At 42.2% G+C, this 19,689-nt stretch overlaps 1 long non-coding RNA gene across 12 annotated transcripts in view; it reads right to left on the bottom strand.

The window, feature by feature from the left end:
- LOC308484953 overlaps positions 1 to 19,689 on the bottom strand; it is a 256,925-nt gene that overhangs the window by 30,171 nt on the left and 207,065 nt on the right. For 6 of the 12 annotated variants that reach the window (XR_013990217.1, XR_013990218.1, XR_013990219.1 and 3 more), the window contains 2 exons: positions 17,962 to 18,080; positions 10,543 to 11,010 (listed from right to left, as the gene is read on the bottom strand). The exons of 1 other annotated variant lie outside the window; for it this stretch is intronic. This is a non-coding gene — a long non-coding RNA (uncharacterized lncRNA). Of the gene's footprint in view, positions 1 to 10,542; positions 11,011 to 11,493; positions 11,667 to 15,987; positions 17,672 to 17,961; positions 18,081 to 19,689 lie in introns of those variants that run through there. 5 more of the 12 variants (XR_013990212.1, XR_013990213.1, XR_013990214.1 and 2 more) reach the window with 3 other exon arrangements.

Below are 19,689 nucleotides of genomic sequence, written 5' to 3'. Positions count from 1 at the left end.
AATGTTTGATGTTTTGTTTCATTTTTAGTATTCTGTTCGGAGCCGCCCAGAGTGGCTGGGAAAACCCAGCCAGATGGGCAGGGTATAAATAAATAAATAAATATTATTATTACCTCAAACCCTGCCCTTTCACTTTTTATCTGGATGGCGTGAATACATTTCCAATGAACTCTCTCCTATGGGTGGTGCTGGCAACTACACTTCTCAGGAGTAATGCTACGTGTTTTGCCCATGGGATAGCTCAGTTGGTAGAGCATGAGACTCTTAAGCTTAAGGTTGTGGGTTCAAAGCCCACACTGCAGGATTTTGGACTGGATTAGCCTTGTGGTCCCTTCCAACTCTATAATTCTATGATTCTATGAAATAATCTATGATAATCCAGGAAAGAACTCTCAGGAAAAAAGATGAGGTTTTTTTCCAAGAAAGCACGTAAATGCTAAACTGATTCCAAATTGAGACAAGGCAAGTTTGCTCATGACTATCAGGAACCATTTGTAAGCTCTTCCAAGGAGTAAATATGACATATACATATAACTGCAAAAAGAAATAAAGAAATACAAAAATTCCTAATCTATTCAGCATTGATGTTTTATCCAGGTGGTTAACCAAACCTTTATAGAACTTCTCTGTGAAATAATACTCTTTTTTTTTTTATTGAGCTGGGTATTTGAGGCACCTGACTTAGATGTGTATATTAAACCCATTTAAAATCAGTTTATTTCCAACCAATTGACTTTGAACATCAGTGTATAATGAGCTGATTCTCCTTATTGTAGGTGTATGAACACAAGTGTACACACTCCAGCAAATTGTTAACCCGGTCTTTGATCTTGCGTATCTTCAGAGCTAGAGTCTCTCAATAAATGTAAAGATAATTTCTTTTTCTTGGCTGTTCTCAACAATTCAAATGGGGCATGATTGTGAAATTTAGAAGCTGATTCCTAAATCTATGCACCTATAAAACCCAGACTTCAACCTGTACTGCCACATGTGTGAAATTTTATTTTAAAAGGGCGGGGGGGGGGAGTTAAGAGTTCCTCAACACTCAGAAAAGAATCAAGTCAACCAGAAAGCTAAAAAGGAATGAAAGAGCAGAATACTTCAAGTAAGTATTTTGAGCATTATATCTCTTCCTGGCGGGTGGGGAGAGGTGTGGAATCCAGCGGTAGCTCAGCAAATGTGACTGATCTGCACATTAGTCCAAAATGTGTAGATTATCAGGTCAATGAGCTGGAGAGTTGGTGCCTCTGGAACTAGGTAAGGTGTGCACTTGCTCAGAGGGCAGCATCGTTACTGGAGAGAGTGGGATGGATTTGTAGGAACAGTCAATGTATACATACATACGTTTCCGAGCACAATTCAAAGTGTTGGTGCCGACCTTTAAAGCCCTAAACGGCCTCAGCCCAGTATACCTGGAGGAGCATCTCCACCCCCATCGTTCAGCCAGGACACTGAAGTCCAACTCCGAGGGCCTTCTGGTGGTTTCCTCACTGCGAGAAGTGAGGTTACAGGGAACCAGGCAGAGGGCCTTCTCAGTAGTGGCACCCGCCCTGTGGAATGATCTCCCATCAGATGTCAAGGAAATAAACAACTATCTGACTTTTAGAAGACATCTGAAGGCAATCCTGTTTAGGGAAGTTTTTTATGTTTGATAGTGTTTTTAATATTGTTGGGAGCCGCCCAGTGTGGCTGGGGAAACCGAGCCAGATGGGTGGGGTATAAACAATAAATTTTTTTATTATTATATTATATTATATTATATTATATTATATTATAATTATACATAATGTTATTTTTATGCCACCTTTCCACAAATCAAACCATGCTCAAGGCGGGGGGGGGGGGGGACACTTAACTGCAGCATAACAAAAGTAGTCATAAACAACATATAAAACATCAGAATATGCACAAGCATACTGAACAATTTCCACATAAATCACAAGATGTAAAATAAAGATACAAAAAAAAAAAAAGCCCAGCAACAAAACTGCTTACCAACAAACACCCCCAAACAGCAGCCCAGCCCAAGAGTCTGCATGCAGTTGAAGCATACTCTATTTGATAGTTGTTTTTCATGTGTTGGGAGGGGCAAACAGAGAACGGTATCAAAACATATCAGGAAGCATAGCACCTGTTCTGTTTTTCATCGCTGTTTGTCAGCTGCAAATTAATCTCACACACATACACCACGCACGCGGAAGATCATTTGAGCCCTTCCTATGCAGCCTTCACCTATGCAGTTCCCAGATTGCCTTGGGATGTTGCAGCAGCACCAACTACAAGGACGCTTGCAGCTGCTTTGATCATTCTTGGCCAGCACAATGCTTCAGGAATGCTTGCTTGCAAATAAACTCCACGGACTATGATGGAATTGACCTGCTAGCGAGCAAGTTTATAGTGGCAGCAGTGAACATACAAAAGCTACTTCTGTATGCCTCACATCATCTGTACACTTGTTATTGTCCAGATCGCAGCCAGGCCCGACTCTAACCAGTGGTGCAGCTGGCGTGCTGAATCAGGGCGCTCCCCACTGCCGAGGGCGCCGAGGGGAGTCCGGAGTTGAGCAGAGTCTGACTCGCAGTGTTTCTCAACCTGTGGGTCCCCAGTTACAGATGGGTAGCCGTGTTGGTCTGCCATAGTCGAAATAAAAAAATTCCTTCCTGTAGCACCTTAAAGACCTGTGGGTCCCCAGATGTTGTTGGACTACAACTCCCATCATTCCTAGCCAGAACGACCAGGCAGCCTCCGCCGCCTGCCGCCCCGCCACCTCGGGAGTCGGGCTCCTGATGCTCGACAGCCGAGTGGGAGGCGTTGAGGCCTGCGCGCCCCTCAACATGCCTAGAGGCTATGCACTTCCCACTAGGCGCACAGCCCGGCCTTGCCTCCACTGCCTTGGGCTCCTGCCCAGAGTCCGAGGCTGAGCAAGGGAGGCGTTGAGGTGGCCGGCCTGCACGTGCCTCAACCTGCCTAAATCCCTCAGGTGTGCGGTTGTTGGGATTTTTATATCTCACCAGCTGCGAGAAGCAGCACAATGGTTGTTGACATCATGTGATGTCTGGTAGCGTGAGGCAGGAAGTCTCTGCTTGTTCTCAGTAACTGGAGAGAGTTACTTTCGCTTCTGAGTGAAGTGAGTGTCGAGTTGGATTTCTGTGCTAGCTGCTCAGGAGATCAGACATGTCAGATGAGAGCTCTGTGTACAGTCCGTAAATAAAGTAGTGTGTAGACTACTGACTGTCTCTTTCTTCTGTGATGGGATACCAGAAGACGAGTGTGCTCCTCTCAGGATGGAGGAGTCACTGGACTGAGGGCAATTTCCGGCCTGAGAGTGACCACCGGAGGGGCCTCGGTGTCTTGGGAAGTTGGCACCCTTCCCGGCTGGCGTTTTTCCAACAGCGGTCACGTACTCAGCCCCGTTGCCACTGCGGAGCTCTCCTTCGGCTCACTGGGTCTCGCCTGGTGAATGGGGCTTGGGCCACAGAGCACATACCAAACTTTCTGTGGGATGGCCGCCCCTGGAGCCCTTTCCAGTGACTGACACAGAGAAGCCCGTTTATTTGTTTCTTGGAGTATTTTAATCATCGTATCACAGAACTGGACGGTTGGAAGGGACCTCCGAGGGTCCTCTAGACAAACCCCCTCCAGTGCAGGAATCACAGCACAAGCATCGCTCACAGAACAAATTTGCTCCATCTTCCCTGTGAATAGCCCTTCAAATACAACAGAATAACAGAAGCATTCACAGAGCTGGAAGGGAACCATCAGGATCATCTAATCCAACTCCCCACAATGCAGGAATCTTTTGCCCAACATGGGGCTTGAAACCACAACCCTGAGATTAAGAGAGTCGTGTTTTACTGACTGAGGTATATCTAACTTCAACATTTCTTTTCTCATTTTGGTGCCAGGTTAAGCTATGCCATTTTGCTTGGACAATTTAAGACCAGGAATGACTTGTCAGATTTTGGCTGGTCCACATGCATCTGAGACTATAAGTGTGTATATATATATGGGTGCATTGTTAATAAATGCTGGTACCTTTCCTGGGAAAATCAGAGGCTCACTATGTCAGGTTCCTATTGGAAGACCGGACAAATGCTAGAACATTAGTAGTGGCAAAGTTTTTATCGTGGTTGCAAGAACAAATGATCCCTATGCTTGTTTAAACTGGAGGTAGGCTGTATGAATTGTATATTGCTTTGTAATGATTTGTTGGGTCTCTAGACCGTAATAAAGATTGATGATGATGATAGGTGCATTGTTAATAAATGAGCAACTAAAAAAAACTTTGTTTATGTTTCTTGTTTTCTTTTCCCAAGCAGAGATAATGTGTAAGCGGGTGTCAGCTCCCTAAAAAAAGGTCAGCAATTCTAGGGAACCTTTCCTTAAAAAGATCAACAACTGGGGGGGGGGGCGATGGAGGGATCTTTGCACCGCAACGCAGGATATGCTTAAGACGGCCCTGATCACAGCCATTGTCATCAGGGTGTTTCCTAGGTGACAAAGACAACAACAATGGCACTTTTTAAAGAAGTAGTAGATCTGATCAGATAATGTGCAATCACTACTGAACAGGGTGAATAGTTTCTAATCCCTAGACAACTGGCACTATCTATTCCCTGTGCAAAGAGGAAGGCAAACCCACTTCTGATACTCCAACACCTGCCTGTGTCCAGGCTGACACTAGAAAGCAGCTGCAAAGCAGCGTTGTCAGTTTTGCTAGACTTCTCTGGAATGGCTTTTTAAGGTGGGGGGAAAGCGTGTGTTTTTCTAAGGGTGACAGTAGGGAACAGGCAAGTGCCATTGGGGCAAGAAAGGGCTGCAGAGATGAGATTACAGCCAGACACTGTGACCTGCTCACCAGGTGAGATGATAGTGCTACAGTCAATTCACACCTGCAAGGACTGCACTGCAATATTACCATTGCAAACTATTGTGATATGCCATCACTTGAAGAAGGGAAAGGAACAGGAAGACAACAAGAAAAGCACAAAAATGCAAGAGCTTGGGGTGAACATCCTGAGGATTTTCCGGAAGAAATGAATGAGTGGATTATATCAGTATCGGAAGAAATAGCTAGTGGGGAAGAGGGATGTTTAAGGTTTTTGTTTGGTTCTCTTTTTTAAGTTAGCCAGTCTGATTTTCCCTTCCTGGACTAATACATGGATCAAAACACAGTTATCCTTCAGTTTTTGCACTTCTGATTTTGAGATGCAGTTCTCAACTCAAAGATATGTACCCAAATACACAACATATATACAAACAGATGAATTTTATTTTAAAATGCATTCAAACGTTTGAGAGTAAATGCATACCAAAATGCTCAGTTTGTGAACAATACGTGCAAAAAAGAATGCACATTTTGTGTGTGCTGGGGTAGTTAAATTGCAGAATGATGTGGAAATGGAACAAAGCAGACTTAAAATGAAGGTTTTGAAAACTGACGTAGGCTGGGAATAGACTGATCTCTCTGTGTCTAGTGTGGAATGCCTCTATCTGTTGCTTCATTCATTCATACATTATGCCATTTAATTTTAAAGGCAATGCTAATAACTAGGATATATTTACTTATTTATATCACTTGTGTACTGCTTACCAGCCATAACGGTTCTTAAAGTGTTTCACACTAATAATTACAGAACTAGCACATTGCCAGATTACAGAAATCTAAGCCGATTAGTTGTATTACTTTTGGTAAATTAAGTGATTGGTTAAAATTTGCATATGGGAAAAAACCCCAGAATTTCTAAGCGAGAAGCATTATTTGCTTTTTATTTGATGCTTGCATGTGTCAAAGGAGGGGACAATTTAGATTTAATTTTGCCCTGCTATGCAAGAGAAAACAAGGCATATCTCTTTTAAGGTTGTGCTTGCTGTCACCAGATTAATGCTAATACTAATGTAATAATAATTTGGGAGGGGGGCTTATTACTTATTCTTTTGAGCTGTGTGCACACCATACATTTAAAGCAACCCTCAAAGAATTCTGGGAACTGCTGTTAACCCTTCGCAGAGCTATAATCACCTGGAATCCCCGCTGCAGGGAAGGGCTTAGGAACAGTGGAAGCTATTTTATACCACGTCAAAACATTGGTCCATCTAGATTAGTATTGTATATACTGAGTGGCATTTCTCTTGAATATCAGACAGGAGTTTCTCACAGGCGTACCTGGAGATGCTGGGGATTGAACCTACAACGTTTTGCAGACAAAGCAAATGCTCTACCATTAAGCTACAGCTTATGGAATTGCACAGGAAATGGAGCTGGGGGCAGGGAGGTGAAGCCCAGATCCTGCTAATCCCTTCTTCCCTGAAAATTTCGATCTCTGGAGCCGCTGCTATGCAGAGGAAGAGAAGAGGCAGCTTGGTTTCAGGATATGAGGTGAAAGTGGAACATGTTGTTCTGGCCTTTAATGAAAAGGGGAAGATGGAGCTTTCATAAAATCCTAGAGAGTCTTAGATGTATTATTGCCCCCAGGCTCCACAAACAACTTCCTTTCACCTAGCTTGGTGGGATCAAAAGACAGCATAACCAAGTAAATACCAAATACCTAATAAAAAAAAGGCTCTCTTGCTGAAATATTGAAATGGAATGTATCCCCAACCCCAAAAAGCATGCCTCCACAGGAGCCATTTCAGTCTTCCGGAAAACTTGTATATTAAAATATCCTATTGATCAAGTTGATCTGTGGTGTAGATTCCTGTTTTATAAAGGCCAATGAGGTAAAATGGAGGTAATATGTACATCTTAATAAATGAAGCATTAAATTTCAAGTCTCTAAAATGAAGAGGGGGAAGACAGACAAAGGCAGCAATTGAACTACTTGTCACTGACACAAAGCAGCCTCTGGTTATTTGTTAAAAATGTCTCTTTAAGGTTCCTCGTGAACAAATATCTTACCCCTCCCCTCAAAACAAAATCTATTAAAGTTTATTTACTTTTTTTTAAAAAAACAACAACTGATCTCTACCGTATCATCTCAGCAATGGTAGAACCAAACTGAAATACCCTTGAACTTATGAGAAAATAATATCTGGGATATAGCAATGTCTGAGCATCTTACCAGACACAGGAGGGCAACTAAAGACATAACAAATAGAGGCACCTTCCAAGAAACGTGGACCCCTTTCTTTAACTATGTTAAATGACCAAAATCAAGACTTTCTTATACCAACAACTTGACCTTCTCAGTGGAGGGGTTACACCAAGTACAGTGGTACCTCCGGTTGCGGATGGGATCCGTTCCGGAGGTCCGGCCAGATCCTGAGGTTTTTGCAACCAAAGGGACTGCTTCTTCATGCACATGATGGTAGAGCACTTCTGCGCATGCGCACGTGGCAAAAACCTGGAATTATAATTCCAGGTTTGCCGCTTAAGTATCCCGAAGTTTACATAACCGGAGGGATATGTAAGTGGAGTTATGATTGTAATGTGTTTGAATGTTGAATGTGTAAGTGCAGTGCTTTTTTCTGAGGGGGGGACCCAGGGGTACGCGTACCCCTAAACATTTTGTGAATCTAATGGGAGAAGAAAATAAAAAAAATAAAATTTTTAGTTTCTTTTCTAGCATGATGAATTATCAGTTCCGTTGCTACCCCCGATGGTGGCCTCATTTCCTGTCACGGTGTTTCCTGAGTCTCGGATGGAAGCGGACGTTTAATGTGTGAAGTAGTGTGGAATGTGGATGTGTGGTGTTTTACTAATGAAAGTTTGCATGTTCTTTGTACTTTGGTCCATTTATTTTCCCCAATTTGAACTATAAAGTGATGGTTTATTTGAGTCAAAATGAGATTACCCCTAAACATTTTTTAGAAAAAAAGTACTACGTCTAGAGACAATGGATAAAACATAAACCATTAGATGTACTGCTGGACGCGTATTTAATGGTTATTGTATTTGTATTTGTTTAAAAAGCATTTTTAAAAATTGTTTTTAAAAAGTGACAATAGTGTTTATATATGGCAATGTTGGGGTGACTAAATTAAAAGCCACGGAATAGTGAACAAATTTTTGAGCTTTGCTATGGACCAAAATGATGAGGGTGAGTGGGTGTCTAGGATGGCTGTGTAATGCTTGCCACTGCAGTGCATAGCGTACTTTTCTTGGTTGAAAAGATTAATTCATTTTGGCACCTGAGAATAAATGAGTGTGTTGCCCATATCCTTCAAACAGAAGTGTCAAGAACTGTGCTCTTCTTGGGGGTGGTTCATACAACACCACAGTACATAACAGCACTAGCGGAATGTACCGTACTCCATCATTTTTCAAAGAATGGGCATTTAGCATTTTTAGAGCTCTACCCGTTTCATTTTTGCACCTTCCATTATTATCATTAAGACAGCAAGCACTTGCACTTGAAAGGGATATCTTTAGAGTGAAATATCTAATAAAGAATGGAAACCAGATGATAATTCCTACCAGTGGGTGGCATTTGCTCAAAGCCTTTCCCTACACATCCAATTTGGTGGTCTGTCATCGGAGAACACGGTCAAGTCTTGTTTTCCCCTCAAGTCAATTTTAATTTAGAAATAGCTAAATTTACCTTGTCTGTTGAAGTCACCTGGGCTAATACAATTGGATCCCATGCTGTTCTGCAAACGAAAACATCTCATGTGTGTCTCTAGAGAGGAAGCACCTCTAATTATTCACTGTAGGCCTTCTGAAACAGCGGTTCCTCATCTTGCAGGCTGGGTACAACCCATGACACCTCTCCTCCTGGCCTGCAGCTGCTGCTCCTTACCCCAAACTTTACCCACAGTGCCATATTTAGGTTTTTGGGGGACAGGGGGCGGGCTGGTGTGGCAGGTGCGCAGCCTGGGAGTCATTTTGGACTCAAAGCTGTCCATGGAGGCTCAGGTCAATTCTGTATCCAGGGCAGCTGTCTACCAGCTCCACCTGGTACGCAGGCTGAGACCCTACCTGCCCGCAGACTGTCTCGCCAGAGTGGTGCATGCTTTAGTTATCTCCCGCTTGGACTACTGCAATGCGCTCTACGTGGGGCTACCTTTGAGGGTGACCCAGAAACTACAACTAATCCAGAATGCGGCAGCTAGACTGGTGACTGGGGGCGGCTGCCGAGACCACATAACACTGGTCTTGAAAGACCTACATTGGCTCCCAGTACGTTTCCGAGCACAATTCAAAGTGTTGGTGTTGACTGTTAAAGCCCTAAACGGCCTCGGCCCAGTATACCTGAAGGAGCGTCTCCACCCCCATCGTTCTGCCCGGACGCTGAGGTCCAGCGCCGAGGGCCTTCTGGCGGTTCCCTCATTGCGAGAAGCAAAACTACAGGGAACCAGACAGAGGGCCTTCTCGGTAGTGGCGCCCGCCCTGTGGAACGCCCTCCCATCAGATGTCAAAGAGATAAACAACTACCTGACATTCAGAAGACATCTTAAGGCAGCCCTGTTCAGGGAAGTTTTTAATGTATGACATATTAGTGTATTTTTGGTCTTTGTGGAAGCCGCCCAGAGTGGCTGGGGAAACACAGCCAGATGGGCGGGGGTACAAATAATAAATTATTATTATTATTATTATTATTATTATTATTATTATTCAACAGGATGCTTTTTTGAAGCCTAAATATGGCAAGGGTATGTTAGCTACAATTTGGATGGCAGTTACTTTGTAAGAAGGTATATGAGTATGTGAGCGAGACAGAAAATGAGTGTGTTTGTGTGTGTGTGTAAAGGTTGCATGGGAGTTGATTCGTGCAGATGCAGATGCACATGAGTGTTTGTATGCAGTATACACCTGCAAAGTGCTGTCTCCAGCCACTCCTGCTAGAGCATTTGTACCCCACCAGCCTTCCCACCCTCTCCCTCCGTATAAGCAGCAGTGGCTCACCGCCTGGGAAGCCAGCATAACTGTTATTCCCCACCTGCTGAGATGGGGAACCAACTTCTGGTGAGATATTATTCAGCATCTTTACAGGTGAAATAATGAGCAACCCATTTCTTTTCAGAAGGTCAAAATGGAGTCTGGACTAACCATCCCACTTCCTTTCTTCCTCCCGCTTTGAAACTGTTCTATTTCCTTCAAAACCTTCCCACTTCAACCGCTGTCTGGCCCTGGGGTTCACCAGCCACAGCCAGTCAGAAAATGTGGGCCGGTGGACCCTGAGATGTACAGTGTGGATTTGTAGTTGAAGACTGCCAGGCTCTAATTGGATTTTTTGCAACGAAGCCTGCATTGTGTTCGGGATGAAGGAAAGCTTGTTAAACAGAACACTTGTTGCTATACAGCAGGTAATGATCTTGATATCTAAATTATTTGAAGTGGATACTATTCATTATAAAGAAATCTTTGGTCTTGTGTTGTTTGAATCTGGGGGTGACACAATTACAAAAAAAAGACAGAAAACAGAAGAAGTACCAACAAAAGAACAATGGCAAGAGAAACTTATGGAATATGCAGAACTGGCAAAATGAACAGAAAAATTACATGAAATTACATGAAAAGGACAACAAAGACTTTAAAAGAGAGTGGGAACTATTTACAACATATATGAAGAGGCAACATAAAGAAATGGACTCATTGGCAGGGTTTGAATAAACAATCACAACTGTATTTAAAAAAAAAAGAAGACGATATGTATTGAGAAAAATTTTAGGAAACAATACGCAGGGTGAACAAAATGGAAAACAAAACAGAAGTATGAGGGAAGTCCAGGAGATGGATGTCTCTGTAATATAGGCACTGGAGAAGCACATGCTCTATTGTTTCTATTTATCCAGAATCACAGGCGAATTGTCTCTCTGAGTAAGCAATCTTCCTAGATTGACCTTCAATAACAGCCAAGGGGAGGGCGAGACATCGTGCCAGGGTAAAGGTCCTCTGATGCTTAGGGACTTCAAGTTTAGTTAGATATGCCATGGGGGAGGCAGAGTACCTGGCAGATTCACTGGCGATAAAAGATGGGGTCCTGGCTAGATCTCTTTGGCGCTCCGTGTCTGCTACACGTTGTTTAATGAGTGCTTTGGCCTGATCATATCACATGCTGAGTAGAAGACCTGGAGAGAAGCCCAGGGACATGGGTATCAAAGATGGGAGAAATGAGGGAGGAGAGTGTGAAGGAGCGACAGAAAGGCAGAGGAAAGTAAATGGACGACACACTTTTGGATCTGCCTTCCACCTTCTACTGGCGTGTGGTTCCTGACAGATTACCCAAATGGAATGTGCCCCTCAACAGAAAAAAAGGTAGCAGAAACTGACCTATACTGAGAGAGTCAGTTCATTGCAACAGAGAAATGCCTCGGATTAGTTTCCTGACTAATAATAATAATAATAATAATAATAACAACAAATTTTATTTGTATCCCGCCCTCCCCGGCCAAAGTCAGGCTCAGAGTGGCTAACATCATATAAATTAGACGATATGCATAATACAAGCGATCAATCAATTAAGATACATCCCACAATTAATTCTTAAAATTAAAATTAAAACTGGACAAGTGGCAATCTTCAGGTTAAAACTGGAAGCGGCTAATACTCACCAAGACCAACTGTTTCCACTGATATTATAAGGACCTATGAGCGGGCTGGGAACCTTCTTCGTGCTTGTTCTTATACAAAGAGAAAATGAGTCAGGCTGAACCCTGACCAAAGGCCTGGCGGAACAGCTCTGTCTTGCAGGCCCTGTGGAAGGATGTCAAATTTCCATGGATTTCTATGGGGGACGGGACAGTTAACTCATTAGTGTGTAAAAAGGGTAGGGACTCATTTGGGAAGCTCAAAAGAAAATGTCTAATCAGTTTTATTGCTTCAAAATAGCCCTTTCTGGTGCCTTAGCTGATATTCACCTTGAATCCTACTTTTAGAAAGAAAGAAAAGCAGAAATATGTCTTGTTTGCTTTCAATCTCCCTTGCCATGCTCAATTAACTCCACCTTTTTCCGTTCCCCACAAGGAGCTGTCAGTTCCTTCTGGCAATGACTGTTCAAGTGTACCCCAGACCAGTATTTTAGCTCTACTGCATAGCAGCCCTTCAAAGCTGAAGCTTCAGGCTCAGTTGACTTCAGGCTAGGATTTTCTTCTCCCCGTGGAAGAATAAGTTTTGGGGCATAAAAGGCAGAAGAAAGGCACTGAGGAATGCTCAAAACAACGAGAATGCTATCTGCATGGCTGGAATTTTGTCCTTTAAAAACAGAGTCAATGAAGCCTCAGCAATGTTTGTTGATATCCGTGCACGATTGTGAGGAACAATTCTGCAAATGAAGTTAGATAAAAGAGTTGGGGGGGTGGAATTATGCCAGAAGCTGCAATATGCACGGATGTGGAATACGTCAGAAATCCTTAGAAACTGGATCTTTCAAGGCAGGTGCTAACAGTCCTGTCTTGTTTGGTAGAAGCTGAAGACTCCAGATAAGGCTGAATGTGGCAAGTTCCCAGTGCCACTCCAAATACATACCCCATGTAAAAATAATGAAAGATGATGAAAGGAAATGTGTTTTTCAGGGTCACATGGTGCTGCAAGGCCAGCCAAAGTTTTAACGACTAACACAGATCCTTAAGATCAACGGTTAACAAGCAAATTACTTGTAAACGATTAGCTGGGCTTCCAAAGTGTTTGACACAAGTTCCATTATATTCAGTAGAAAATCTATAAGAGCCAGTGGCAACAGCAGAACATCAATAAAAAGGCTCTGCGAGGTTTCCCTGCAAATAACCAAACCTTTCCCACTGTATGCAATGAAAGTTTGCATGTCAAATATTGTCACACATAAGACATGTAGAGACACATAAGACTTTTCCAAAACATGAATTGCATTGACTCCTAAAGTGATGGCCTTGTTAACAAAGTGTTGACAAACTCAATGTGATAGCCTGGGTGATGGGCCATTAAGGGGAACAAAAGGAAGGGGCACTGTGTGAGACAGCAACGTGGTGGGTCCCCTCACTCAATAAGATAGAATGAATTGCAGTGATATGAAGTAAGAATGATAAGAAGTGAAGCAGCAAGTTGGAGAGAGAGTCAGAGAAATGTTTGAGAGCAACACCTAATCTTTGCTTGAATCCAAGGTTGTGGTTACAGGAGAAACAAGACCCTTTTGAGGTGTTAATGCTGTGACACCCCCCCCCCCTTCATCGCAGGCTCAGGTTGTATATATGTGTAATTAAACCATATATCATAAAGACACCACAGTCTCCATCGTGCCTCATTCCCAAAGGAAACACAAACCCTGAACCCCTGGAATTCCACGTTGCTCAGAGATTGGGATGGTGTACAAAAGTATAAAGGCCAGGTTTGGAAGGCACACATTCTCCCCCTAAAACATCCTCTTCATTCTCTGTTGAGAAGCAATTTTGAAGTGACAGGAGAGTGTAAATTCCTCCCCTTTCTGTTTGATGACTTTGAATGCCTGTGAAAATTAAAGAGTCAGCCAAGCAGGCCTTGATGCCGGATGTTATCAGTCTTAAGTTAGTTCCCTGTTAGCAAGTTCACTCCTCTTCACAACACCATCAATTTTACCCACTCCCTTCTCCCATATTGTTAAACACCATTTGACCGAGCCCTCCCTGCATGCCCCCCTTCCATTCCTCCCAAAGTGAATCTTTAGTCTGAAGAATCTTTGCATCTTGGCCTGCTGCTGTGCCCTTGAGGGCTTCCCTGTCACATCACAAGAGGAAGAAAAAAGGAAATGCATATGACACAAAAAGGACATCAAGCTGAATAAAATTTTCAAATGCTAACGTGTGCATATAAGTGCAAATTACAAAAGAATTATTATAATTTAAGCACAAACACACACCATACATCTCACCATGGTGGCATGTTCTGTGACAAGGTGCCCTAATATGCCTAGTCTGTTTTCCATATAGTTTCTTACTATTTCAAGGCCCCTACTCTGCTTTCATGTGGTTCCATATCTGTAAACCAGCCCTGGACTCTAATGGAGGACTTTTTTCAAATAGAGGGCTGCCCTCTGTAAGCAGGACACCATCACCGCCCTTAATATCACATTTAAATAGATCTTCATATTAGTGTAATATGCTGACAAAAGATAATAACTACATATTTTCCCCCAACAAAATTATTTTGGGAGACGTCGGAATGATGCTGTCATAATCCTGTTCCCCAAATAGTCTATTTACTCATTGTAAAAGGAGGTAACATACAATGTCAGCGTACACTGAGCTTTGTGATCCAGTACTTGGAAAATGCAAATTATGATGTGCCAAGATGGATCAACTGAACTATACATCTATCAGTTTGCCTCCCTAATTCTTTTTTGGGTTGTTGCTTACTTTTGTTGTTTACTTTTGCCGTGACACGAGATCGGCCCATACAGACTGCTTTCTCATCTATTTACATCTTTTCAACACTCATAGATTATAATTAAGTTGCACCTCTAGAATTTCAGCCAGGGCTGAATCAAGCACTGCTTATTCAATTTGAAAATGTGAAGTTTGGGAATGAGCACTCAGGTTTGCTTTCGCTCCTATAAAAATGTGGCTTTGAGGCACTGTGGTTTAAATCATCGCACTGCTAATTCATTTTGCATCCATGTTGTTTTGTTATTTTATTATATTTTCTTCTTTTGGTTTTGTTTACATCATTTTGTCTTCATAAATAAAGCTTGCCACCGGTTTCAGGCTGATTACACAAAAATGCAGCCTGACTTTCCCTGAGCTGGTGACTTTGAGGTTACTAAGAACAGGATCAGTGCAAGAGATTTTGATTCTTGAGGTGGATGGCAGGAACAAAGACCGGCGGCTATTCCCCCCCCCCCCCACTTTTGAACTTAGGTAAACCATAGCTGACTAGCTCCATAGGTTTTAGTAGGACTTAATCGTGAGAATCCTAGGCACACTTCACTGGGAGTAAGCCCCAATGTCTTCAGTGGGGCTTACCTTTGAGTAGACATGTATAGGATCATACTGGAACTTTAGCTAGAACAGGGCCCTTCAATTTTCAAATGTTCACGAGTCTTTTAGTTGTCTTTTTAAAACGTTACTCTCTGAATTAAGCAGTCTTGAATATTACAGACCCAAAAGCTCAAAAAGAGCACAGAAGGATGATGATGAGAGATGTAAAAGGTGCTAGCATGTAATGCAAATAATCATGCAGGAATTCCATGAAGATTAGAGTCATTTCTGTGCAATGTTAATGACACTGCAAATTCCAAGCAATTATTTCCATTTAGCAAGCGGGAGCAGCAACATGTACATCCAGGCTGAACTGAATAGCAATAGGCGTGAGGCCTTCTCAAAGGTAAAGCAATTGCATTGCCTGTTGCATTTTAATTGGCTGTAATTTAATTTTGCCCCCTTTCCAATGGTTTAATAGCTTTCCTCCATGCTCATGCATAAGCAGGAGTCTAGGTGATTTGTCTGATAAGCGGTGGGGGGGGGGGAGCCAGCAACACTTTGAGAATGAACATATTTGCTAAGTAATAGAGTGGTCTAGAATTTGTGGAAAGTGATAAAACCCAGAAACACCATCAATTCAATGACAAACATAGGTTTGGCCAACCAGTTGTGTTTGCTGTTATGATGAGTAGTAGCCTGAGGGAGAGTCTGCTGCATTGAAGCTTCTTCTTCCGAAAGGATCTCTTCAAACTAAGTGAATAGGCAACAAAATGGCAAATGTGGTTCAATGGATTTTATGCATCAAGAAGATTGTGCTCATAACCCTCTGAGATCTCATGGCAATACGCTGAAATAATTTTTGGGAGGAACTGTAAGAATATGATTTGATATTTTTAAGCAAAGCATTTGGTGTGTTGTGAGTTATGTTGTTTTATGTGTGGTGTGAAGAATGAATTTTTTAAAAAAATGGAAAAGAAAGAAAAGAAAATGGAGTTGAAGAGACTTAAAATGCAAAGCAGCAAATGTACTGACCCAACCATCTCTAGCCACTACTTATCTAAAGCTTTAGAAGTGCCTTGAAACAGGTTCAGGGAACAAGCAAACCATGTCACAAATATATAATATGCAATGATTTTTCATGTAATATTGAGACCATCTTGCTTTGCAGCTCTTTCTCATTCAGAATTATTTTGCTCTTTCAACCCTACACACTTCACGTGTGTGGAGTAAGTATTTTTGAAAATTTCAGTATGTTCTTTGTAACATGAATTCTGGCCACATAACCGCATTTTGGTTTATGCCATTTTGCTACAGACATAGAATATACGTGTATGTGGAAAGGAGATTACTTATGTAAAGCGAAGCTAACGTAGCAGGATTTATTATTAATTTTTAAGAAAAAGGCTTTAAAAAAATGAAAATAATATGGCCTAGGAAAGTGTCGGCCGAAGACATTTTGGCATCTGAGGTGAACCAAAAATGGTTTTCCCCACCCCACCAGGGCAAAAGGGGTGAGTAAAGATCTACTTCAGGAACATGGGGGAGAAAAAAGATCTGCATCAGGATCTTCTGCCCCTCTGGACCCCGCCACCTGAGATGGTTGCCTTACCTTGCCTTATGGGCTGGCAGGTCTTCATCTAGGGCATCGTAACCCTACAAATGCTCATGCAACCTCACTCAAGGTGGGCTTGTTTTGATGAGGGCATTCAATATCATATCATATTACATGCTATTACATAAGCAGGTTTTGAAAACACAAACTTGCTAGCCACCAGATGATCCAAAAATATCTGCAGTGCTGTGCTTCTAAGGAGAAGTCATCTCCAGGTTGATTCTATATTTTGGCTCAGTATTGTTCTTTCCATCTCTTTTTAGCTGGGTCTTGTGATTCGCTTGTAATTAGTCACCCACACTTCGTGTAAATGCTCAGACTCTCCCAGCTTGCTAATACATGCCCTAACAAATAAATATTCATGAAATTCACCGTGAAATTCTAAAAAAAAAATCCTTAGTTAGGATACTGACCTCTGCCCTGCAAGGAAAAAATAATTTTATTATCATGCAAAACTGACCTCTAGTGTTCCACAGACTTCTTTCAACTTTGGTATTAAAATGCATGACCTAGCCCCCTCTGCATAATACCTAATTAAAACTGCTGCATTATCGACGTGTTACAGATATGAAACAGGAACTCTTGGGTGGCCTACTTATGAGGGGAAAGTGTAGAGGAAAATTACTCTTTTATTTAAAGGGCCCATGCTGTATTTCTGCAAAACAACCGAACCTAATTCTATGCGTCCACCTCACACAAATAAACTGTAGAGCTCTTGGAAATAAATGAGGGACTAGAGAAATTTAACTACAAAAGCCACTCATTTGGTGAGTTAGGATATCAGCATAAATCTTCAGGGTTACACGGGGAAACCAACCCAAAAGACGCATTCCCTCATGGAGACCCTTCCAAGAGTCACTTGACAGTGATTGCAAAAGGCGAAAGGACACTAGATGCAACTCTTACTGTTGCATTACTATATTCCAACCGCATACAAATCAGAGGTTTCTACATGCACACATATCTCCCCAAGCTCTATCCAGACATCACATAATCTTGAGGTGGGCAGAGAGCAGGTGCAGCGGCGATTGCATCTTGTGGAGAAAGGCTGTGGCCAGGAAGGGGTGTGGTCCCTGGGGCGACGTAGGGAGGTCTAGGGGGCTACATTTGGCTCCTAGGGCTGTAGTTCCCACCCCTGAGATGAAGCATTGAGGGCAGTGCCATTTTCTAGAAAAATAGGTGCCAGAACTCACCATGAAGGCCTCCCTTGTTCTCTTAGAATGGCAATGGTGCCAACCTGAGAGGTTCCAGCTGAAAAAAAGCCCAGAATGGGGAACCTTTTAGTTTAGGGGGGGTGTATTAATGGGGGACATGGCAGAGATTTATAAAACTACACACAGTGTAGAGAAAGTGGACAGAGACGAGTTTTATCTCATAACACTCAGGGTCATGCTGTGATTCTTGCACATAATGAATTTATGGAATTCCTAACCACCAGATATGGCAGGGGGCATTTGCTTAGATACCTGCAAAATGGAATTAGATTAATTCACAAATGATTAGATTACCATTGCTTATTAATTAGGATGGCTATATACTACCTTCAGGTTCAGAGAAATAGTGACCTCTAAGGAGCAACAGCTGAGAGGGCTGCTGCCTTCAGGCCCTCTTTTAGGGATTCCCAGAAGCATCTGGTTGGCCGCTGTGACCAGGGATGGATCTACACACAGAAAGAAAAAATGCTATAAACAAGTTATAAATTAAATTGTTATAACAAAAGGGGGGGGGCTGTGTTTTTTTTACTAAGATCAACCTTTGACCTGATCCAGCTTAGCTCTTCTGATGTTCATGCTACTGTGATGACTTGTAAAGTACAAACTCCCTTCACACATTATTCATGGATCACAACCATTTTATCATCATATACAGTATGTCTTAAAGAAAAGACATTTCATGATAATGGGTGTGGCTGATCTATATTTAGTGCAAGTGAAAATGTTTACTCTGGGTTCCTGCCCTCCAGTAATCTGGTACTCAAAATGTGAAAACAGATGGAATCCAGCCTTAAGGATTTGTCATGTCGAACAAGAATATTCATTCATTCATTTGTGTGTCACGTTTACACACACACACCAGACTCAAAGCAGCTTACAACAAAATACATTTCAAAACCAAGCAGTACAAAAAGAATGTCCTATTCACATAACAAAACAACACAATAGCAAATACAATATTATCCAAAAACAACATTTCAGAACTATAAATACATGATTACATCCCCCATCCAATAACAAAAATAGCAAGGGAGCTTTACAGTTTCACCTTGGTCCTATAAACACTCTTTGCATGATGTACCTTGCAGTCCTTCACTTTCACCAGCTTCTCATAAGGTTTCCAAAGTTTTCTCCTCCCATAATGTTGCTCACCTCCTGTGATGTTGACGTTAGTTGCATTAACCTGAAGTTCATCAGTCAGCTCATAAAATGAAACAAGGACATTCTGTTTGTCAGAAATGAATAGGCTACCAAACAAAGCCACAACCCATTGGAACCTTCCTTTGTGTACCACTAACACTAAGCAAACACCTCTGGTACAATATTATGAACTGTTCTTTTGTTCAGCTGTGTAAAACCATAAGGGGTTATGAAAAATTCAGTTGCTTGGCTGGTAGCGCATTAAAAAGCTCCACAGTCTCACTTTTCTCGATCACCATAGAGACCTATGATTCATGACGGCAAAGGGGGAAAAAAGTACCCTCATGATATTCATTGTGTCTTGCTCTCTGTCAAAAAGCAATTTTCACACATTCCTTGTCCAATCCGTTTGAGTTGCCCACAAATGAAAACAAGGCTCATTGAATACAGTTCTGTTCCACCAAGCACAAGCCTTCGTAACTACAAGGCTCTGATGGCACTGACCTTATTAAGGTGCCTTGTCCCTGTGCCATGAGAATGTTTATGGGAGCCCAAGACACATGATTACCAATGGCACAAAACACTAAATCAGAGAGGTCACGGTAGATAAATCCTTCATAGCTGGAAGCATGAACTGATGGGAAGAAGGAACATCCATTTAGAGGGTTGTTGATTTTTATAAAAGGAAGATTTCCAAGTTCTAAGGTACAAATGGGAGGCATCGACACGTCCCAAATAGGCAAATTTTAGTCTTGCAGTAACTAAATTTCCAAACACTTCCAAAACAGCCCAAGGAATGTGGCCAAGCGCACAAGCCCTCATGCACCAGCCATTATTCCCCCCACAGGCCTTGCTTTTCATTGTTTGCTGCTAGCGTTTCCACTGCCTTGTCAGATTTAAAAGAGTCGTGCATCA

Source organism: Podarcis pityusensis (assembly GCF_964106645.2).
Source record: "Podarcis pityusensis genome assembly, chromosome: 9".
Lineage (NCBI taxonomy): Eukaryota > Metazoa > Chordata > Lepidosauria > Squamata > Lacertidae > Podarcis > Podarcis pityusensis.
This window is presented reverse-complemented; position numbering and strand designations above follow the sequence as displayed.